Genomic DNA, 17,931 nt, shown 5'->3' with positions numbered 1-17,931 from the left:
TATTTCTAAGTAAGCATGCTTTTGTCGACTATTAAATGGTCTTTGGATGTTTCATTGTATTTCAATTTCAAATCTGAGGTATCCAACTGGCCTGATCAGACCTGCCCTACAACAGAAATGGAATATGTTCTTTGTGCAGAATAGTGAGGAAGACAGCATAGATGAAACAAAGAGCTCAGGGATGGTAAATAATGTGGAAGACAATGGAAAAGGCAAAAAAGGGATCAGTTTTTGAAGAGTTTTAAAGACCAAACAGAGGAATTTACATTTGATACTAGAGGCAATAGGGAACCCTGAAGTTTGTTAAGCAAGGAGGTGGCATTATCATACTTGAACTTTAGTAGAAAGAAAAGAGAGTAACTTAAGTGCTATCATATACATTAAGACTCAGATTTAGGACTTCTGAAGCAAAGTGTCATGTGAGGTCAGAGGGGTAAGGCTGTTGCTGACCAAGAAGTAGGGAAGGTTTCACGGAGAAGCTAACATTTGAGGCAGGATTAAAATTTGAGTAGGAAATCAACAGGCTTCCTGTTGTGAAGGTTAGGAGGGCATTCTAAGTCAATGGAAAACTAGGAGAACTTGCACATGGACGTGAGAACTCAGGGAGTACTGGGGACAAAGAAAGAGGTCCAGTTTGACTGGAGTGTAGAAGATACAGAAAGAAGTAAGACAAAACAAGGCTGAAGAAAAAAAGGTTTGGCTCAGATTGTGGAGGGCCTAGAAGGGCAATCAAAGTATCTCAAACATCACTCTGTGAACTTGAGAGCCCTGAAAAATTTTTGAGCTGAGGTAACCTAGTCAAAGAAATCGAGCTTGAAGAACCTTTGTGGTCCTTTTTAGAACTGCTTCCTCATTTTTCATATCTTTGCATAAGGAAGCGAACTGGTAGGAAGCATGGTTTGGAGGGGGTAGAGAGAGGAGGTGGAAAGATATGTTGGAAATCTCTCATAATAGTCCAGGCAGGTGCTAATGAGGGGGCCTGTGTGAGGGTGGCAGCAATGAGAATAGAGAGGAGGGGGTGGAAGTAAAGCCACTGTATAGGGGGATCCAATGCCTCCTTCCCTGGCAGCCCTCCCTGTTTTCACAGCACTTTACCTTCTTCCCTAGGAAGGAAGCTCACACTCTCTGCCATTTCACATGTCCCCATTCTAACTGCCCTTTTAGAAGTTAACATTTTAAAATGGCAAGATAAGTTCAGAGTCACTTTTTTAAATTACATGTGAAGAAACCACATTAAACATGTTCTTTTAACTTCTCACCCTGGAGAAGTGGGGTATTTAAATGTTTCTGTTTTTATTGTTTTCTCGGTGAATTCTATTTTGGCATAGGTTCCATGATTTTCTCACACAAGAACTCAACTCTTAGATTTACAATGGGGAGGGAGGAGAGGAGAATGAGAAGGACAAGGGAGAGCAATTTGTTTTCCACACATCCCCCCCTCCCTTTTAAGGAAAAAGCTTAAATCTCACTTGCTTAAACAGATTTACTGGACATAAGCCCCATAAGCCCTAAAGGGCCATAAATAGTCATGTGCACGGAAGGTTTCAAAGCACAATTCCATCATGGACACCAAAGCCTCTCTTATGGAAAGTCAAGTACAGTCTTTTTATACAGCAGACCCTCAAGAAAAGTTTACAGATTTGACATTGATTCCCTTTCACCCAATTCAAAGTCTAGGGATAAATGTATGAAATAATGTGAACCTAGGATTTATGACCAAACCTCTCAGTCACAACTTCCCAAATCTAATATATAGGCTTATAAACCCAACATTCAATCATCAAACACATTACTTTTTCTCATACTAAAAATATTCTATCTCCTACCTCCGATGCTTTTGTGCTAATTGTCCTCCCATACCAGAAATGTATCCTTTCCTGGCCTATCTCTTAAAATCCTGAATTTCCAAGTTCAGAAAACACTACTTGATATACTTGCATGCTCCAATCCAATCCAGTCCAATCCAATAAGCATTTTATTAAGCACCCACAGTGCCAACCACTGTAAGCACTACAGCTACAATTTATAATGAAAAAGAGCTTCTTGCCCTCAAGGGGCTTTCAGAATAAAGGGATAAACAACACACAAAAGGAAACAGGAAGGTGGAAGATGGGGGAGTACAAAACACTTAGGATGGAGTTACAAACAAAAAAGACAGGAAATACATAGTAAAGAACTGAGATCCCCTTAGCTGCTAATTTCTTTTCCTCAAAATCACTTTATCTATATTTTTGTATAAACCTTCATATGTGCATGCTATCTCCCTAGATAGACTGTTTGACTTGCATTTAGATTCCCATTTCCTAGAAAGTGTAATAATCATTTCTTCTATTGTGTGGGGAAGGCTCTGCTAGGAGAAACAAATGACCTTAGTCTTCCAGAAGCTTACAGAAGTCAAATATGTGCATATATATATATATATATATATATATATATATATATTTATATATAAAGTTATATATGCACATTGTCTGATATTATATATATTATATAATATATACACATATATATTATATAATATATATATGTGTATATATATATATATATATATATATATATATATATATATACATGTATTTATCACACATATCAGGTAGCTTGGTGGTACAGTGGGTGGAGTTCAGGGCCAAATCCGGAAGACCTCTTTTCCTGAGTGGCCTCAGACAATTCCTGGCTGTGTGAACCAGGGCAAGTCATTTAATCCTGTTGGCCTCAGTTTCCTCATCTATAAAATCTAGAGATGGAAATGATAAAACACTCCAGTATCTTTGGCAATAAAAACCCAAAGAGCTCACCAAGAGTCAGACACAATAATTGACTCAATAGCAACAACAGCATTATACATATGGGGGATGTATCTGGATCTATGATTTCATCTCTATCAGAGAATTTCCAGTCTGAAAACTCCCTCTACTGATGCATGTCTATGACCTATCTTTAACCTGTCTGTAGCATTAGAGTGTTATATATGGCACTGAGAGGTATTGCCTCACATATGTTCTCTGTATATCAGACATAGTACTTGAACCTAGCTCTTCCTGATTCTAAGACCAAGTCTCTGACTTCTATATCACTTTTTTATTTTTTTAAATATTTTTATTCTTAACTTAACAAACACCATATAAAAATGAGCATTTCCATATAGTTCACAGTAGAACAGGAAAAGAGAATTGTACATAAGAGTGTGAATTTCTATAATGTATAGCTTAATTTAAAAATATGTAATAAATTTAATGAATAACCTTCAAAATTGTCCATCTTGTCTGTAATTTCTTCTAGCCATTTTTTCTACTCTCTTCTGTGTGGTTTTAAGAATACTTCAATGACTTTTTTTTCCCAAATTTTTCTTCCTTTTTTTATTATCCCCGTTTTATAGATAAGGAAAACAAAGCTCAGAGAGATATTCACTGGCTTATAATAGTTCGAACTGGAACTCTAGGGTATGTCATCTGACTTCAAGTCCCAAATTCCTTAGAATCATAAATTCATAGGATCCAGAGATGGAAGGACCTCAGAGACCATCTATTTCAACCCTATCATTTTACATATGAAGAAACTGAGAGCTAGAAAGCATCATTCCTAAACAGGGCCTCACCAGAATTCCGTGATAGCAAGCTTTGAAAAGTAGCTCCTCTTCACATATTAGAAACATAAGAGTTTATAACTTTGGGAAAGAGAGATATAACATTCCTGATGAAGAAATGAGTCTTTCCCCCAAGAGGATAAATAGAATGGCTATTCTCAGAAGGTTCTGATTAACTCCACCCTTTTTAACAGGAGAGATAAAGGAATAAAAGGGGAGGGGAAAATATAGAAACTAGGAAATAATTAAGGCCGGGTAAACACAGCTGTTGATAAAGTACAGGTAAGGGAATACTTAGAAAATTTAAATATATACAAATCAGCAGTCTGAGGGAAGTAGGTCCCCAGACATCATGCAAAGTTAATGAACTTGTTGAACTATTTGTTACTCTTTGGGGAAAGTAAGGAGGAATGGAAGTGAGAAAGTTGGGTTGGTGTCCAGCTGAGGCAAAAGAAAAATCATCTCAAATTTTGCATGGACCTCTTAGATTAAATGAACATTCATTTGGGTTATTGTCTAAGGGATTCCTGGATATGGATGTGTGCTGACCTAGAAGGCATATGTGATCCTTTGCAAGTCAAAATTCTATAATCTGAGAGACAGAGGGAGAAATCCCTACTATAAATTGTCATCTAACCTCTGTTTGTACATGTTTGGTGACGGGGATCTTACTGTTTGAATAAGGTTAGGATAGGACCTAGACCTGTGATTTCATTGATAGAGAAACCTTGTGCCTAATCCAGGTTAATAACATTTTCTTCAACTTCCACCAAAAGGCAAGTCACTTGCCCAGAGTCACACAAATAGCAAGTGTTAGAGGTAAGATTTTCCAGGTTGTACAGCAGGCTCATCTCCAAAGGACTTTCTTCACTCTGAAAGCTCTCTTCATCTCTGGACTACTTATTTTGGAATTGTTTGTCTGGTTCCTCTCAACACCTCCAGTACAAGATGGAGATCTATACTGTAGTCTCCACTCCTGGAACTTTGCACACCTTGCCCATCTGGATACCTTCCCTTCCCTCTCTTCAGCTCCTTTTCTGTTGTTTTCCTCCAAAAGAATGTAAGTTCCTTGAGGGTAAGAACAATTTTTCTGCTTGTACTTCTGCTTAGCACATAATGGGGCAGCTAGGTGATACAGGAGGGCAGCTAGGTGGTGCAGTGGATAGAGTGCTAGGCCCTAGGAAGTTCACTTACTAACTGTATGATCCTGGGCAAGTCACTTACCCTATTTACCTCTGTTTCATCATCTATAAAATGATCTGGAGAAGGTCATGGCAAACTATTCCAGTATCTCTGCCAAGAAAATCCCTAATGAAGAGTCAGACAGACACAGCTGAAAATGACCTAATAAAATTAAATGTCACAATAAATGTTCATTAAATAGTTGCTGATTGACTTACTTGAACCCAGATGTTCCTAGCTTTGAGACAAGATCTTTATCAACTATACCAAGATGGGTCTCCACTACTTGATAAAGCAATTTGTTTCTTAAGATTTTTAAAACAAAATCTGCCTTTAAAAATGTATTTATAAACATTTAATCTTCCACAGGCTTTTATGACCCTACACTGTCATACTATTTACCAAGATAGATCTAAATGTTGGGAAATTTTTACTTCTGACAAATAAAAGTCTGTTTCTCTACAACTTTTCTCCCATTATTCTTTGTTCTAGCCTCTGGGGCCAAAGAGAACAAATTTATTCCCTTTTCTACCTACATAGATACTTTTTAAGTACTTAAAAACTATCGTGTAATTCCTTCTGTATCTCTTCTTACCTAAGCTAAACATTCCACATCAGAATCAACTTGTATAGTATGATCTCCATTCCCCAATCTTTCCTGGACACTCCTTTGCTAAGGGGGAAGACAACATGCAATTAACTATACATACAATAGAGTTAAATACCGGATAAATAGGAAATACTGAACAGAGAGCAGGTACTCAAATTAAGGGAGATCAGAAAAGGCTTCTTTTAAAGAGTAGAATTTTAGCTAGGATATGAAGGCAAAAAGGCAGACAATTTCTCAGGGAGAAGATAGAAACATAGACTACTCAGTTTAAAAAAAGTGTCCACTTATGTCTAACAATGACTGAATAAATTATGGTATCTGAATATGATGGAGTACTATTTTTCTGTAAGAAATCATGAGTGGGTAGACTTCAGAAAATCCTTGAAAGACTTGCATGAACTGATGCTGAGTGAAGTGAGCAGAACCAGGAGACCATTGTACACATTAATAGCAACATTCTGAGATAATCAACTATGATGGACTGAGCTCCTCTCCGCAGTTCAGTGATCAAGGGCAATTCTAAAGACTTATGATGGAAAATGACATCCACATCCAGAGAAAAAATTATGGAGTCTGAAAGTGGAGCAAAGTATAATACTTTCACTTTTCAAAACATGTTTTTCTTTTTCTCATGGTTTTCCCCTCTTTAGTTCAGATTATTCTTTCATAACCTGACTAATATGGAAATATGTTAAACATGATTGTATATGTATGACCTCTATCTGATTAGTTGCTACCATGGGGAAGGGAGAGAGAAGGGAGGGAAGTAGAAAAATATGGAACTCAAAAGCATACAAAAAGATAAATGTTAAAAACTATCTTTTCAAGACATTGAAAAAATAGCATTTATAAAAAATAAAAGTGTCCATCAATATCAATAAGAGTATGATCATAAGCAAGCCACATTGCTTCTCCCACACATAACTTCCATGACTCTCACTTGGCTCATATGTAATATAAGTGGACTGGAATAAATTATCTTCAACTATTTTCCCTAACTCTAATGCACTAGAATTTAGTGCATGTTGGTATTTCCCTAATTCTAATGTCATGGGAGGACCTCAGCTCTCTTCAAGATACCAGTTACTAAATGTTTAAATGAATTTTTATTTGGATATTTGTTAAGCAGTTATTATGTTCACTTTAAAGAAGACAAAGCAGGGAAGGAATGCAGGATTTGATTTAAATAATTTCTACTTCAGATTTCTATGGAAGGAGTAGAAAAGATAAGTACTTGAGTTGAATAAGAAGAAAAATTATATAGGTGATTTAGCAGAATGTAGATTTGAAAAGAAGATGAGTTCTAGAGAAAAAAACTTGGGGGTGGGAGAGGAATTAGGGAAACATTATTCAGGTTCAATCTTCTGAGAAGGTTAAAGGAGAAAGAGCAGAATTAAGGAAGATTAAGTTGTAAAGATCTAAAGAAAACTTCAAGAAAGGGAAAAAGAGATAGTGTTTAGTAAAGCAAGGTAAGAAAGGGAGACAAAGTAATGGGGGAAGCAAACGAGTAGAATGGATTATTGAGTGAAACAAATTGGTAAAAAAATATAGGAGGTTGGCAGGAGAAGAAAGATGAAGGGAAGTTTTGCTATGGAATTAGAAAGATTGAGGAAAAATAAACATGATATGATTGTCAAGTCAACAAGAGGTATTAATAGGTTATAAAAGTTCCAAAGAAGAATTTAGGGATATGGTATAAAATTCCTTAGTTGTTTTTAAAAAGCAAAGATTAAAAAAATAAGATCTAAGAATCAAATCCCGTCATAGTCTTGATAGGACATTAGACATGGATTGAGAACGACTTGGATCCAAATTCTATTTCAGGTACTTACTGTATGACTCTGGGCAAGTCACTAAACACCTCTGAGTCTCAGTTTCTTCATTTATAAAAAGAGAGGGTGAGTTTCAATGGTATCTAAGGTCCCTTTACAGATATGAGTCTATGAATTGGCAGCCAAGGACAACACTAGTTTAGAAAACAAACTCACTGGTAAATGTCTTGGACACCGCACAAGACTATTAGTATTGCCTTATATAACAAAGGGATTGGTTATAATTTTGGACAACATGCATTTTCTTGTTTTATGCCTCATTAATCAAAATTTTTTGTTGTTTTTAAGAATTTTGTATTATTTTAATAAGACATGGAGGGTATCTTATTGAAGGAGAGCTGATTATGATCTCAATCAGGATGGGAAGCACATTGAATTTTGCAGTGATTTGCACTGATTATATGATATTCATGTTTCTGTCAAGGTCAATTGACTACATTCTCTGTGTAGCCAGCCTTAGCTCTCCACTAGAAGGGGAAAGTGAAGGGAATTGTGGAATGTCATTGCACACTCTATATTCAGGAACAATAAAATATTCAAAAAAATCAACAATCTGGAATTGGGGAGGCAGTGAGGGGAAGAGTACTAAATAAACTCTTAAAGTTGAAGGGGAAAAACCTGACCCTTGCCAGGAAGTTGTAAAAGAGAAGAATGTCAAAAGGAAAAAATAAGCTAAAATTATAGATTAAGAAACTGAGACTCAAAGGTGTTTAGTGACTTGCCAAGGGTCATACAGTAAGTGCCTGAACTATAGAGATAGAGTATTTTTAAATAAGATTCTTTCTGAAGAGGAGGTAACTAGATGTTCTGAGGAAGAAATAGTAGTTTATTCTCCAAGTTATAGTAGAGCAGATATTAACCAGTAAGGTACAGAGTAAGAAGCAAAGAGTAATGGCAATTAATGATTCTCTGGTCATGGAGTACCAAGTCAGCTATAAGGGCATGTATTCAACAAGACTTAACAAAATTTCCCCAAAATTTATCAAGAAATGTAACTACTACCTACTTCTGGTAATTCATGAGGCCAAAAATGACACAACCAGGAAGAATATTAAAAAACATTGCCAAAGATTATGAAGCTTGGGGTGAGAAACTGAAGGCCATGAAAACATAGGCTTTGTTTTTGCCTCAGCAAATTAAAGGCAAGGAATGTAGGAAAGAAAAAATATATATATTTGGAAAGTGAACTGCTGGCTCAAAACTGAACTTGGATTTCTGAACCACAACTTTCTCTCTCTCTCTCTCTCTCTCTCTCTCTCTCTCTCTGTATATATAGATATATAGATATAGATATAGACACATACACATATATAAATATGGGTGTGTAAATATAATACATGAATATGTATATATATATATATATGTACATTATATATACATGTATACATATATATGACAGACTCCTTACCAGGAATGGAGCATTCCTCACAAAAGTTCTAGTAAAAGTATATGCTGGATACATAATAAAGAGATAATAAAAGATAATAAAATATGAGAACAGTTCATGTTGCTAAGATTGTAGTAAGATAGGTACCCTAACACCTTGTTGGTAGAGTTGTGACATGGCACAACTATTCTAGAAAGCAATTTGGAACAATGCAAAGTAACCAAAATACTCATATCTTTTGACTCACAGATTCTACAAAGCATATACATGACAGATACCACTGTTAAGGACCAAAATATTCATAGCAGCATTTTTTGTGGTAACACGTAACTTGGAACAACAGAGATGCTCATTAATTCAGCAATCACTAAAAAAACTTTACTACATGAATGGAATATTATTGTGCTATAAAAATAATCAGTAGGATGTATACAGAGAAAACTGGAGAAAACGAAGACTCATGGAAAATATGGTGGCTATCTTCAGGTATGTGAAAGGCCGGTATGTAGAAGAGGGATTAATATTGTTCTGTTTGACTCCAAAGGGCTTAGCCAGAAGCAAAGACTAGGGTTTTACACAGGCAAATCCACATTTGACACAAGGAAAAATTTGCTAACACTTAGAGTTATACAAAAAGGGAATGTTCTATTTTAGAAGGTAGTTGAGATTCCCTCTCACAGAAGGTCTTCAAAGAGAGTCTGGATAATCACTTGTCAGGTGTGTTGTAGTAGGGGGTATGAATTGGAGTAGTCATCCACTGAAGACCTTTCTGTGATTCTACATAAACAAGATATTTAGGGGAGGCTAGGTGGCCTAGTGGATAAAACACGGCCCTGGAGTCAGGATTACCTGGGTTCAAATCTGGTCTCAGACACTTAACAATTACCTAGCTGTGTGGCCTTTGGCAAGCCACTTAACCCTGTTTTCCTTGCAAAAACCTAAAAACAAAACAAACAAAAAAAAAACCAAGGTACTTGCTTTCATTAAGCTTATAGTTTAGAAGAGAGATAAATATAATATACATAAGTATATTATAGTAAAAATAATATCACATGAATAAGGGAAGTAAAAGCAAAATGACAAAATTCCTAAAATTCAACTTTGTTCTATTGAAATTCATTTGAGAAAGTGATTAGTGTGTCCATTTTAATAGAGAAGAAAAATAATCTCAGAAATATAAAAGTTTCTGTCTTGGAAAAAAGTCAGTTACTAGACCAAAAGGAATTAGGACTGATTTGCAGGTCAAGAACATCTCTCTCTCTCTCTCTCTCTCTCTCTCTCTCTCTCTCTCTCTCTCTCTCTCCCTCTCCGTCTCTCTCTCAGACTCCTCAAATCCCTACACTAAGGATATGACTTGCACCACCTGTTATGTTATAATCTTCACTACTCACAGTCTTCTCCACTAGCTCTGTGTTCTACAAAACAAAAATGCAAATATTCCACATAAAAAGAAATGATGTCAATTGTTCCAGGTAATTAAAAAGAGACCTCTGGGTTATTTTGTAAATGTGAGCAAGTAAGCTCATCAATGCAAAGGAACAGTGATGGGGAGCAATGTCCTACATGAGATTTTGCTATCTCATATCCTCCAGTCTCAAATGTCAAAAGCAAAGTCCTTCACCTGAATTCCTCTAATTTCCATAGTTTCTTTGAAAATAAAAATGGGGGGGGAGTGGTTACAAAATTATCAGATTTTTTTTTAATTAGAGAATGCATATCACAGAAGAACAGAATTTTAGAACTGTAAGAGACCTTCAACATCTTTAGTCCAACACCCTTGTTTTCCAGATGGAAACTAAGGCATAGAAAGGGACTTTAGTTTTCCCAAATCACCCAGAGTAGAGAATGGAAAAGCCTGGACAAGTATCTAGGCCCTTTACTACAAGTACAATATTCTTTCTACCAAACCCTATAGCTACCTTGAAACCCTGAGTGGTATCATTCAGCCTAAATATTTTCACATTTTGTGCTGATTTCATAGTATAGTAGTTTCTCCAGCTATCAGTAAAATTCCTTCTTTTTCTCACCAAGGAAGAACACAAAAGCTATTTTAGTCACCACATTATAAGATATATGACCAAGGCATACAAACTAAGGAAATTGGAAGTCATGCCAATGTCTCAGAAAAGGCATTGACAGGCAGGCCGTTCAGAAGCTAATTTTCTTTCTCCAATGGGGGGGGGGGGGGTTGTGGGAGGGAGCACAGGAAAGAGAATGAGGGAAAGGGTAGGGGAATAGAAGAGAGAAAAGAAAAGAAAAAGACACACATTTGCATGTGCTATATACTCTCTTGTTACTGGGGAATTTGGCGTGAAAGAAGATTCTTGCTTCAGCACTTAACAGCTCCAACACTTACTAGCTGTGTGACTGGGCAAATTATTCAACCTCCTTGAGTCTTCAGAATCTTCATTTGTAATATGGGGATAAGAATTATTGTACAATTTACCTCACCAAGGTGATTTGAAGAAAGCACTTTGTAATCCTTATATGTAACATTCATTCAACAACAAGGAAAACATTTAAATGTCTCTACTTACTATGCAGAAGACACTCTACTAAATTGGGGACATACAAAGACAAAAAAAGAAGAAAAAAGTACAATCTTTACCCTCAAGGAGCTTCCAGCTTCCTAGATGAGGTAAGATACAACATAGAATACTAGAGACAGAGGCAAAGGAGGAAGGATCCAGACAACAAAGAACAATGAAACAATAAATTCCAGCAACTTGAAGAAGAGAGGAAGTGCACTTGGCTGGGGGGGGGGGGGGGAGTATTAGCAAGGATATCTTCCCAAAGAATCCACACTGAAAGAAAATAATAATTCTAAAGTGCTCTTTGGGAAGGTTGTGCATTCAGATCATGAGAGATAGTTTGAGCAAATACAAAGAGGCAGAAGACAACAGCTCAGTTTGAGTATCAAAAACAAGTAGTTGTCCAGCTGGACTGGAATGCAAAATTTGAGGGGAAAGATAATGTGAAATAAGTCTGCCAAGATAGCTTTAGAGCCAGATTGTTGAAGGCCTGAAATGCTATCATCATCATTATTATTATTCTTTCTCAAAGATCATACTATTACGTTCTCCTCACCTGAACTCACTAATCCCTGGGTGGTGACAATCATCTCCATGGTAACCATTCATGACATCATAAGCACAATAGGGACACCATAAGGGGGAGTAACAAAGAGGAACCTACACCCTGCTTCAAGACAAACACCAGACTTGATTCTAGATACTGCCTTGAGGTATTGATTAATGGGTAGCTCGTAAGACATATGCTCTGAAGTAGCCAGTGTTTATTAAAAGAATCTAGTTGTCCAGGAGTCTGTGAGTGTGGACAAAAGCCACTGAAATTTTTAAAATCACACAGCAACCTCTTCACAGGAAAGTAGACCAGCTGAATTGACAAATGCCAACCTAAAGATAAAAATCATAAAACACTGTTGTTTTTTGCAGGTGTTCCTGAAGGGTCAACAAAAGGGGGGGGTGTAGGGGAGGCATCTTGAAATAGTTCCATAAATATTAGCTAAGGAACTGAGGGGAGATTAAGAGAAGGGTGATGGAGATGGGTAATATAACTTGTTCCTAGAAAATCCTTTTCTTTCTTCCTTTTATTACCAGAATTAAGTTCATTATTTTAAGACTTTAGCCAAGATAAAGCAACTATATAACTTTCCCAAAACCAACCAACAGTCAATAGGTCATCAGAAGATTAGTAGGGCTGTGGAGGAAAGTAGAACTCAAAGACAGTAGATGAGTGCCAATTTCCACTTTGTCTATTTTCAGAGAAATCAGACCTCCCACAAACCTTCACTTAGAGTCAAAGACAGGAAAAGGCATTATTTGAACAAATACAACTGTGTTCCCCAACCACATGCACACACCTGTTCTTTAGAAATATGCTATCATAAATACAGGTCATTTTCATTTCTGTTATTTACAATATACATTTTAAAAAGTATATAAAATATAAAATGAAGAGGAATAGAACTCATAATCTTAGAGCTGGAGTGTAAACATTATCCAGTGAAGCTACCAGTTTAATTACTGGTCTTGGAATTTCAATTTACATGTGTTTTAATTAACCACAGAAGGGTTCACCTATTATTCCTTGAATACAAAAGAAATGACTGTGGGAGAGGAGAAAAATGTTTTAAGGGATAATCTTTGTCTTTGTTCTCAATCTTATGCCACATAAAGCTGAGTACAAAGAATTTAGGATGACGATGAGATATTGTGGTACTTGACTTCTTGAATGCAAACAAAATATGGATATTGTTTCAATAAATAATGTTCTTAGATGAATTTCATAACCAGAAAGTTATGGAAAAAATTGCAAAAACATCATTCAATAGTTAACAAAACAGCTCTTCTGAGAAATCAAACCAAAAATTTATAAACTTCTCATCTTTAATGGCCCAACCCCTCAAACTTCTATCCTTCCTGACCTCCCTATTTCTGTCTGAGACATTATTGAATCTCCCAGGCTTTAAATCTCATGGTTCATCTCTCTCCCTTATGCCCTCCCCCCACCCTCCATCCAATCAGAATAGGGAAGGAGGAGAAGGGGGAATAAGGGGTAACAAATGAAGATAAGGAGCTGGAGAAGAGGACAATGGGAACAGGGGAAATAAGTGGGGAAAGTAAAAAGAAGAAAAGGAAGATAAAGAGGAGGAGGAAGATTGAATTCTAGGCCAGGGGTGTACTTTGGAGACAGTGAAGAGACATGTTCAGCAGAATCATAGTTTAAAATACTACCTCTTTATAACTGAGCATGAGACATGAGAAGCAAAATAGATTAGATTTGGAATTTATTTCTTATATTCTCTTAACTCCACAAAATAAATTGTCTATAGCAGAATGTTCAATTCCAAAGGATTCCTTCCTATTTCCTCCTCCTCTTCCTGTTGAAATGTTGTTGTCTGTTGTACGCTCAAAATCCTACCAATGTTTTCTCAGAAGCAATGAATCTTTGAACGGAAGGGACTGAAAGAGGTCAGCTGACCCAGTCTTTTATGTCTATAGAAGTTAGATATTTAGAATAACTTAGGTGTCCTCCTTGATCCCTCACTCTCTTATCCCCCTCCCCATACTCAATCTGTATTCAAGTTCTACTAATTTTATCTTGTAGCATCTCTCAAATTCAATTCTTCTCTCTTCCAGTATTGCCACCACCACAGTACAGGACCTTATTACCTTATGCCTGGACTAATGCAATAGCCTGCTAGTGGATCTGCCTGTCTCAAGTCTCTCCCCACTCAGACTATCCTGCACTAAACTATCAAAGTGATTTTCCTAAAGCACATATATGACCATATCCCTCCCCTATTAAAAAAAAACTCCAGTGACTCCAGATCACCTCCAAGATCAAATATCAAAGCTTCTGATAGTCAAGACTCTTAAAAACTTCCTCCCCTCCTCCCTATCTTTCCAATCTTCTTACCCCTAACTGTCTTCCTGCATTCTCTATTTAGTCCAGGAACTCTGGACTCCTTGCTACTCCTCATAACAAGACATTCCATCTCTAGATTCTAGGCTGTCCACCATGCAAGGAATGTTCTCCCTTATCATGTTTACCTCCTGGCTTCTCTGGCTAGCTTTGAGTCCCAACTAAAATTCTACCTTCTACAGAAAAGCCTTCACCATTCCCTCTTAATTCTGGTGCCTTTTTTCTTGAAGGCACTTTGTTGTTTGATCCTGTCTATAGTTTATTTGTACATAGTTATTTGTGTCCTGTCTTCCCCCCTCTATTCTGAGTTCCACAAGGGCAAAGACTATCTTTTGCTTTTCTCTGTATCCTCTGTTTAGCACAAAGTAGGTGCTTAAATATTTATTGACTGACCAACTAAAGTCAGAAAGCTTGAGAGTAACAAATCAAGATTATAACTTATTTCTCCTACCTCCCAGAGCATAACAGTTCTTTGCCTATCTCCAATCATGAGAAACTATAAAAAACAAATGTGTTAAGTACTTGTCAGCAATCTAAAGTCACTATCTTGGGATATCCATCTCAAAATATTGTAATAAGGGGCAGCTAGGTGGCACAGTGGTTAGAGCACTGGCCCTGGAGTCAGGAGTACCTGAGTTCAAATCTGGCCTCAGACACTTAATAATTACCTAGCTGTGTGGCCTTGGGTAAGCCACTTAACCCCATTGCCTTGCAAAAATTAAAAAAATATATAGTATACTAAATTTAGAATTAGGAGAATCTGAAATCCCACCTCTTTTGTCTAATGAGCTGTGTGACCATATGCACATCATTTCACATCTCTTAGTCATCTCTCAAAGACTGTAAGTCTTAAACAGATTTCAATCTAAATTCAATGGATGGAATACTAGTAGAATCACAGATCCTTGATATACTAAAGTGTGAAATGTCACTAATCTTTTTATTCCTTTATTTTCTGTTAATGTCCCTGATCTATTTATTAGTAGGAAGTGACAAAAAGAAATGAAAGTCAAGTAAAGTAAATTGACCTCATACTCAATACAGCTTAGGCAAGGGCAGGTTTGTGCAAAACCCAAGAAGATAAAAGATCCTTGTTGTATATTTGATATTAGATGGTATCCTTTTCTTCATGTCTACTAGAGTAGAAGTTAGTAATGGTCAGAGACTTTATTTATCTTCCTCCTAGCAGTAAGGTAGCATTGTGCTTCTCAGAATTCCCAGTGACCACAGCGTGTGTACCCTACTGAGATGATGAGTAAGTAACTGACTTGCCTAGAGATCTCCAAACTACAACTCTGGGTCAAGGTCTACCCAGTCTATCCTCAAACAGTATTTTTATTATATAAATGAAAATTATTTATTTCTCAAGTCCTCCTAGGATTCTCTTTTTATCTCTGCTGCCTATTACCAGACTACGTTCAGAAAAAAAAAGTGTTGGATTTGAGGCAGATAAACAAGTTATAATCTCACTTCTGCCATTTATTAAATGTGACTATAGGCAACTCTCTTCATCTCTCTGATCCTCAATCTCAATTTCCCCATCTGAAAAATGAAGATAATACTACTTGAGAGAGTAGCTATTTCAAATTAATATCATTAAATCAAAAAATCATTAAATGAACTAATGTTTTGTAAACCTTAAAGTACCACATGTTAACTATCATTATTATTCCCTAATAAAGACAGAAAAAATTCTATATGTCCAAGTGTCAGAGTTCCCGAACCATCTAGTTTAATTGCTGACCTTGGACTTTCAATTTATAGTGTTTTAATTATTCACAGAATACAAAAGAAAAACTGAATATGGAAGGAAGGGAAATATTTTCCTCAAGACAGAGTAATAGACCAGGTCTACCATAGAAAGCATAGACTTGCTATTTCTTCTGAGTTCTCAAAACACTCATTAGCAAAATCATGTTAATCATCTGACCATTGTTATATCAGAATTGCAGTCAAAAGTTTCTCTGAAAATATCTCACAGATTCCATCCTGAACCTTCCTTAGCTATTTGAGGATAGTACCAAGCATTACCATAAGAAACCAAAAACCTGAGGAAGTGATACATAAACATACACATTCTCCAGCTGCTTATATGCCAGTCAGCACATTGCGGGAAGAAACACAAGTACACACCCATGTCAGGAAAGCATCTCCAAGGAAACCAGGAAAGTTCATCTGTTTCTGTCTCATGAGTGATTCAGAAGGTCCCCTGAGTCTTACCCATTAACAACCCAGACCAGTGGTGTCAAAATCAAATAGAAAAATCACATTGACTTGGAAAGTCACAAATCAACATTATCTGTGTTGCACTGCATTTCTATTTATTTTGTTAAACATTTCTCAGTTACATTTGAATCTGTTTCAAGCTGCACTCAAGAGACCACCCAGGGGGTACAAAAGTAAATCAGACTAACTTCCACTCTATCATATTTCCCCATGTATAATATACACCTTAATTTTGGGACCTGAAATTGGGGGAAAATGCATCACATAAAGTTATTGATTCAAGTTTTATTCATCACAAAGTTCATTCAACTCCTCATCACTGTCAAAACTCCCATCCATTAGTTTATCCTCATCTGTGTTTGATGATGAATCACTGTCTTAGGAGAGGCTCTAACTGCCTTCCTGCCTGTGCTCTGGTCTGTGGTTGACCAGCACTCCCTGGGCAAGTCTGGTATTGTGGACACATGCTTAGTCTATTCTGTTTCATCAACCTGATGCACCAATTGCACCCTGTGAAATCAGTCATTTCTTTTTCATCAGAAATTCTTCTTGCCTCTTACTGAAACATCTTTGTGGACACAGGAATTCCATTTGCCCTTTGCCCTTCAATCCATCTCTTCAATTCCCTCTCTAATTCAGGCCATTTTGCTGACTTGCCTCCCATGGCCTTCTGCTGCCATGGTGTTTTCAGTAAGGTTTCTTCTTCCCATAGCCAGTCTTGGATTGTTTTCTCAGTTGGAGGAGGATTCAGCAGCACTATTTCCATTCACTTTTACAAATTGGATCACTTTGAACTTGAATTCAGTATTGGATGAAAATCTCTTCTAAGCTATTTCTGGGCTGAATGTTGCAAAACCTAATATACCAGTAACAAATGTGAAACACAAGTGCAAAGACAAGATGTGCGAAAAAGCAGGAAATGCAAGTAAAAAAATTACAACAATGAGCACAAAAACAAGTGTGAAAGAAGTGAGAAATGCAAGTAAAAAAAATCTACAACCATTGTATAAGACCCTCCCAAGGTGTGTCTTCTACATGGGGTATATGGTAAATATCTTGGAAGAGCCAATGCACAACCTATAATCTCTGATACTAGAGGAGGCAAAACTGGTAGATTAATTAAGCTCAGAAGTTCTGATTTTAGTCTTGCAGTCTAGTACCAATATCAGAAACCACAATCCTTCTCCCACTCCCCACTCCCATTCCTACCTCCATCAAGCTGCCACAGAAGATCAAATCAATCCAGACAGGACATGGAGTAAGACAAAGCTGCTGATCAGAAGTAGAATTTGATCTGTGAGTGGCCTTTGTACTTTCAACCTAAGCAAGATAGGGAGACCTAGTTTCAAAAAAAAAAAATAGATATAGAACTGGAAATGGAGTTACAAATAAGATCCTGGATTTATTGTAGAGAACTAATCCTCCCCCTTCCCATCCCCCAAAACCTCCTAAACTGCCCAGTGCTCCTGAGTAATTCCCTAGAATAATTCACCACCACAGTGTCGAATCAGATAGCTACCCTCATCTTTACTCTAGCTACTGATCAGAGCTAACCACCTGTCATCTTCCTCTAAAAGTGAGCCCAGCCAGGAAAAGTGTTCTCACTTGGAAGTACTCAACAGGGCCACCACACTCACCTATAGCAGAAATCACTGCATTGTAA

At 36.9% G+C, this 17,931-nt stretch overlaps 1 long non-coding RNA gene across 2 annotated transcripts in view; it reads right to left on the bottom strand.

Annotated features, from left to right (window-relative positions):
* LOC141505445 (uncharacterized) overlaps nucleotides 1-17,552 on the bottom strand; it is a 182,695-nt gene extending 165,143 nt beyond the window's left edge. The window contains exon 1 of one of the 2 annotated variants that reach the window (XR_012473605.1): nucleotides 17,478-17,552. This is a non-coding gene — a long non-coding RNA (uncharacterized LOC141505445). The remainder of the gene's footprint in view (nucleotides 1-17,477) is intronic. The other variant, XR_012473604.1, reaches the window with a different exon arrangement.
* Nucleotides 17,553-17,931: the final 379 nt, after the last annotated feature.

Source organism: Macrotis lagotis, chromosome 1 (assembly GCF_037893015.1).
Source record: "Macrotis lagotis isolate mMagLag1 chromosome 1, bilby.v1.9.chrom.fasta, whole genome shotgun sequence".
In the NCBI taxonomy this organism is placed as follows: Eukaryota; Metazoa; Chordata; class Mammalia; order Peramelemorphia; family Peramelidae; genus Macrotis; species Macrotis lagotis.
Note: the sequence above shows the minus strand (reverse complement) of the source record. Positions and strands in the feature narration are given on the sequence as shown.